Below are 7,323 nucleotides of genomic sequence, written 5' to 3'. Positions count from 1 at the left end.
AGAATATTTTTTTTTAACTCAAATTTCACAGTGATGTGTAGTGAAGCATTTCTTCAGTTATCCTGTAGCCTATAGTAGAATAGCTGTGGAATAGCAGTGTAAAGGAATTAAACCGTGGAGCTGGACAGGTGAGAGGTATGAGTCATAACAAATGAAAGGAGATGATTATAAAATACCTTTTGTTTTATTAGATCAAAATAAAATGGGACTACTGAAAATGATCTTGGATAGATTCTTCTGAAATCATAAGAATATTACTCCAGAATTTCACTGATACATGAAATACAGTTGGAACTCCAAATCTCTAAAGTATATAACCTAGTGGAAATACTGAACCTTCTATTTTTTAGGTGGAGGAAAGAATTAAAAAGTGTCAGAAAGTTTGGAGAGAAGGAAAAAAATACTAATTATAGCAGATAATAGGAATCAGTTTAATGCTGGCTTAAAGTTTGCTTCTATATCTTAATTCTTTATATATTTATTACTTGTGTTATTGAGGTGACTTTTTTGTATTTAAAGAATGATGAAATTGTAATACTTATGTGAATTTCTTATTCTGTTTTATTTTTGCTGATAGCTTTGATTAGTAATTTTCATATTGAGAGCTTTATAATATTACCATTTTATTTTATATTAATAATTGCCAATATCATTTTAATCTAACTATAGATTTAAATATTTTCTCTGTTCAGTTATCAGTAACATAGAATTCGACCTTTAAGAAGGTTTTATGGAAACTACAGTTGCTGAATTGTTTATTTTTATTTTATTTTTTTTTATTTTATTTATTTATTTATTTTTTCTCTTTCTGGTCATCCCCATGCACCTAAATACTTCTTAAAGACATATAATTTCACTGAAATGTCATTCTCCCAAATCATGACCAGTCTCTCCCTCTGGGTCCAAAATTCCGTTATACACACTCAAGTTTTCCGTAATGTAATACATCTTCCTAAATTCCATATATATGTGTTAGTATACTGTATTGGTGTTTCTTTCTGGCTTACTTCACTCTGTATAATCGTCCAGTTTCATCCATTTTCATCAGAAGCAGATTCAAATGTGTTCTTTTTAGACGGCTGGAGTAATACTCCATTGTGTATATGTACCACAAGCAGCTTAGCATTCATCTGCTGATGGAATATTTTAGGTATGTTTTATGTGCAGTGAATATTATAAACAGTGTTTGAAAGCAACTCAATTGAGGGTTCAAGCATAAAGTCTCTTTCAATTGTAGGAATTCAATATGGATGTGCCCAGAAGTTTGTATGGAAATACAAAAACCTCGAATAGCCAAAGCAATCTTGAGAAAGAAGAATGGAACTGGAGGAATCAACTTGCCTGACTTCAGGCTCTACTACAAAGCCACAGTCATCAAGACAGTATGGTACTGGCACAAAGACAGACATATAGATCAATGGAACAAAATAGAAAGCCCAGAATAAATCCAAACACATATGAGAGACTGTATCTTCGATAAAGGAGGTGAATATACAATGGAGTAAAGACAATCTCACGTGTAAAAGAACTTGAATGTGAGCCATTTTGTCCACTTCTCTCTCCTTCTGTATTAAAATCTAAATGTAGATCAGAAACTATAAAACTCCTTGTTCTCCTAGGCAAAAGTCCCTATGCACCTCTTATTTTAAATTTTTCAAAGCTTTACTGCGGATAATAAACTAAGTATATTTACTCTGTCACTGAGGAACAGTTAGCTTACTTACATACTTTTCTGTTACAAACTATACTGAATCTAACGTAAGCAACTTGCTGTCCAGCTCAACTCACAGAAACCTAAACTTTATTGATCAAATAAATGGGACTACTGAACTAAATAGACATTTCTCCAAAGAGAAATACAGTTGGAACTCCAAATCTCTAAAGTATATAACCTAGTGGAAATACTGAACCTTCTATTTTTTAGGTGGAGGAAAGAATTAAAAAGTGTCAGAAAGTTTGGAGAATGGAAAAATACTAATTATAGCAGATCAGAATGGCTGCAAGAATGATGAAATTGTAATACTTATGTGAATTTCTTATTCTGTTTTAATCTAACTATAGATTTAAATATTTTCTCTGTTCAGTTATCAGTAACATAGAATTCGACCTTTAAGAAGGTTTTATGGAAACTACAGTTGCTGAATTGTTTAAATTGTGCCTATTATCCTTATGCTTGAAGGAAAATTTGCCAGGATAGTGAATTCTTTAGCCATAGTTGTTTTTTCTTTTCCATTGTTGGGGATTGATGTATAAAATATGTTGCAGAGTTTATGATTAGCACTTTTTAATAATACTAATAATGATGATAATATTATTATTATTATTGATATTTTACCACTATAACTATCCTATTGTCTTTCCATAGAGCCCAAAGCCTTCTTTCTCATTTTTCGAGTTCCTGTAATTTATAAGGCTAGATCTAACAGTTTTCATATTTTTTTAATTCCTCTGGAACACAGGGAGTCATTTCAATATTCACAGCATAATCATTTAAACTAGGCAAGATTTTTACTTCGTCTTTCAGTGCTGTTTCACTTCCATGTGTTTGCCTCTCTCCCTTGGTTGTTTTTCCATAGTTATTCTTTCATTCTGTCTCTCAGTTGACTTTTCTTAACCCATCCCTCATGTCACTTCCTCTCTCACACCCCTACCCAAACACTGTCTGTGCACTTTGTGTTATTTTTCTCTCTGGCATTCATTTCTCTGAAGGGTTTACTTTATTTATCATTTCATCCCTGCCCATGCATATTTCATCTTTATATTGTTTCATACATATACCTGCTATGTTATATATCTACTTTGAGTTAATTCTTTCATTTATGTGCATTTATGGCCATCAGGTCAGAGTTTTTCATTTTAATTAAAAATTTAGCTTATTGCAACATTGATTTCTGATGAATGTTCTTGGGCAACAAATGTAACATTTGTTTATTTTATTCCATTTTGGTTATAATAATCTTGGTATTGCTCCTATATGTGTCTTTTTTTGAATTCAGTTATTTATGAGATTGTGTTCTTATTGTTGCAGAAGTTTTGTATGGCGGAGGGATGAAATCATACTCAGTATGTTAGGGACTCTTTACAGTTCGGAGTAAATTTTCTGTGTTTTAAACTTAACTGCAAAGTGGCTTACATTTCCTGGATTGCTGCAGGATATTTGGAAGAAGGCTAGAAGAATAAAATATATGACTATGTCTGAGTTTGCTGATAAAATTAAAATTTTGAAAGCTCCAAATAAATTACCTTAAAGACAAAATCATTTATGTTAGTTATGTTAGTGCTATAGTTTTCTCTAAAAATATACTCCAAATTATATAATGGCTAAACTTTTTTAAAGTTTATTTTTCCTTATATTGACTTGAAATTAATATAATTAATTTGTATGGTGATTTTTCCAAAGATTCAAGACATAGCTGTTAAAGTTTCTTCTTCTCACTGTTCAATGTATAGCTGCAATTCCATCACAGTCTCTAACACACTGGCAGAGGGGGCACACCATACAGGATTCTAGCATAGAGAATATTATATGCTGATCATTGAAGTGATACGTGTTTACTTCCATCCTTATTCAAAGGGAGTTGCTAATTAACCAACAACTCCCTTATAAATAATCATTCAATATCTGGATCCCTTCTATCTTAAAACTGTTCCATCTTAAACATGTGCTGTTCAATGTGCACTATAATTTTATTAGAAAGTATCTGGTTCACTATCACATATAATGGAAGAATAAATGGAGAAAATAGCACATGGGCGGTTTTATATTGGTCAGGCCCAACAGTATGCATATTCCACTTGTTGTTCAGTCTTTTAAGTTGTGTCCGACTCTTTGTGACTCCATGAATTGCACAACACCGGCCTTCGCTGTCCTTCACTATCTCCCGGAGTTTGCTAAAACTCATGTTCAGTGAATCAGTGATGCCATCCAACCATCCCATCCTCTGCTGCCCGCTTCTCTTTTTGCCTTCAGTCTTTCACAGCATCAGGGTATTTTCCAATGAGTCACCTCTTCGCATAAGGTGGCCAAAGTATTGGAGCTTTAGCTTCAGCACCAGTCCTTTCAAAAAATAATCAGGGTTGATCTCCTTTAGGATTGACTGGTTTGATCTCCTTGCAGTCCAAGGGACTCTCAAGAGTCTTCTCCAGCACCAGTTTGAAAACATCAATTTTTCAGCATTCAGCCTTTTTATAGCCCAACTCTCACATCCATACATGACAAATGCATACTCCACTATCTACAACTAAATACTCACCAACACACAGTTATTGGAAAAGCTATAAAAGCTAATCTATTCATATTTCCAGGGCAAATAAATGTTTTTCTGAATAGCTACCCATTGTCTGCCACATTTATTAAATATATCAAATATTAAAAAAATAGCAGCTTGGTAAATTTCTTGGTACTTTTTTTTTTTTATTAGACATAGGTATATTCTCTACATTACTTTGAGTAGATAGCAACACTGTGAGGTCACCTGTGACTCTGCCTAGAAACATTGTGCTGACACTTTAAAAAAAAGTCTCCAAGGTCATGCTTTTTAAAAATTTCTCTCCAGAATATAAGCTAAAACTCCTTTGCTCTTGGATCCCTTCCTGAAATTTTTGTCTGTCATCCAACGTCAGGGCTGGGACTTGCTTGTCAAAAATGGAGACATCTATAGGGTGATTTTATTAAGAATCCACTTGTCACTCATGTGCATTTCTCTCATATAACTCTCATTCCTCTACTGAGAAAGCCCTATCCTGGGGTCGGGGGGTGGGGGGCAGATAATTCCTACTGTATTATGTATATTCTCATATGCTTGGGACAAATTTCCTCCTGTTTTCACTAGGAACTAAATATTTAAAAAAGAAAAGACAGAGTTCTTAATTTGTCAGTTTTTTTTTCCCCTGTAATCATCTTTCTAGGGCAAGAATCAGATAATTCTGGATTAATAAAAGATTGAAAAGATGAAGACAGCAAAGCATGATATTGGCCGTGGCTAGAACTGAAATGAGGAAGAGAAAAGCAATACATATTGATCAATGTTTCAAAAGATACACTATTTCTTTTCACTTCTTTTCCCACATGCCCAATCTTGTGGTATGTGCATAATCGCTCAGTCATGTCTGACTCTTTCATGTTGGGCAAATAAAATTTCTCTCTCAAACAGATATCATTTAAAACTACTCTTCCTTGCAATGTTACAGGTTTTTCTAGTTATATGCCTGAGGTTATAAGCATGATTGAAAGACTTACCAGTTCAGTTGAAAGACAGATCCATACTGATTTGTCTGTAGGAAATACTGTTACTGAATATTCCCTTCTTTTTCCAATAAGTATTAATTTTTAGATAAGTTATAACTTTAAGATAATATCTAATGATCATATTTTATGACCCTGTCTTTTTAGGTATACTTCTTAGATTGAAATCTTTATCTTAAATCTAAGAAATCTGTATTTCCTTTTGCTTAATAATTTCTGCCAAATACATTTCATCCAAGAAAATTTGAATCAATCAATATTTAAAGATTAGGTTTTATCATGTTGAACCATTATGTTTATTAGGTAGGTTGATTATAATAACTATTATTATCTTGGTCTTCCCAGGTGACACCAGTGATAAGTGAGTGTGTGAAAGTTACTCAGTCATGTTGGACTGTTTGTGACCCCATGAACTTTACAGTCCAGAGAATTCTCCAGGCCATAATACTGCATAATATTGCTTCTCTGCCTTTTGGCTGAGATCGCAGACAGTAAAGTGTCTGTCTACGATGTGGGAGACTCGGGTTTGATCCCTGGGTCAGGAAGATTTGTTGGAGAAGGAAATGGCAATCCACTCCAGTACTATTGCCTGGAAAAGCCCATGAACAGAGGAACCTGGTAGGCTACAGTCCGTGGGGTTGCAAAGAGTCAGACATGACTGAGCGACTTCACGTCACGTAATACTGCAGTAACCTTTCCCTTCTCCAGGGGATCTTCCCAAACCAGGGATCGAACCTAGGTCTCCCACATTGTAGGCAGATTCTTTACCAGCTGAGCCACAGAGGAAGCCCAAGAATACTGGAGTGGGTAGCCTATCTCTTCTCCAGCAGATCTTCCCAACCAAAAACCAAACTGGGGTCTCCTGAATTGCAGGCAGATTCTTTACCAACTGAACTATCATGAAAGCCCAAGTGATGAAGAACCTGCCTACCAATGCAGGAAATGTAAGAGACATGGGTTCAATCCCTGGGTTGGAAAGATTCCCTAAAGAAGGGAACAGCAACCTACTCAAGTATTCTTGCCTGAAGAACCCTATGGACAGAGGAGTCTGGTGAGCTACAGTTCATAGGGTCACAAAGAGTCAGACACTACTAAAGTGACTTAGCATGCATGCATGTATCATTATCTTAGTATAGTAGGGCTTGATAAAACTTTCAAAATGGACATAGAATTAGAAGTAACTTCTTTACTTACTCTGTGAACATAACCCACATAAAGGCAGGTGAGAATAGAAGGTGGTAGTTTGCAGAGCAATATAGATGATAGCATATTCAAAAGCAGAGACATTACTTCGCCAACAAAGGTCCGTCTAGTCAAGGCTATGGTTTTTCCAGTAGTCATGTATGGTTGTGAGAGTTGGACTGTGAAGAAAGCTGAGCACCAAAGAACTGATGCTTTTGAACTGTGGTGTTGGAGAAGACTCTTGAGAGTCCCTTGGACTGCGAGGAGGTCCAACCAGTCCATTCTAAAGGAGATTGGTCCTGGGTGTTCTTTGGAAGGACTGCTGTTGTAGCTGAAACTCCAGTACTTTGGCCACCTCATGTGAACAGTTGACTCAATGGGAAAGACTGATGCTGGGAGGGATTGGGGGCAGGAGGAAAAGGGGACGACAGAGGATGAGATGGCTGGATGGCATCACCGACTCGATGGATGTGAGTTTCAGTGAACTCCGGGAGATGATGATGGACAGGGAGGCTTGGCGTGCTGCGTTTCATGGGGTCGCAAAGAGTCGGACAGAACTGAACAACTGAACTGAACTGATAGATGCACAGTGATACTCTCAGTTCAGAGCAGTAAAGAACAGAATGTTTCTTTGCTCACATGGGACCATGAGAATACCACTGAATCTCAAAGACTACGTGAAATTACCAAGGACAAGTCATGAGCAGACAAAGTCAATGACAGCACTGGAGGAGATTTGACAATGAAGGAAGAAAGGCCAACAATTGCTTTGTTAGGCTAAGGCCAGAGGTAAAATAAGATCAAAGACAAACTCACTGGGTATGAATGTAAACTAGACAAAACTGAGAATAAGACTGAAATTTGTTCATAACTTTTACCACGAAATTATACTGGAA

This window comes from Ovis aries, chromosome 9, assembly GCF_016772045.2.
Source record: "Ovis aries strain OAR_USU_Benz2616 breed Rambouillet chromosome 9, ARS-UI_Ramb_v3.0, whole genome shotgun sequence".
Classification (NCBI taxonomy): Eukaryota; Metazoa; Chordata; class Mammalia; order Artiodactyla; family Bovidae; genus Ovis; species Ovis aries.
Note: the sequence above shows the minus strand (reverse complement) of the source record.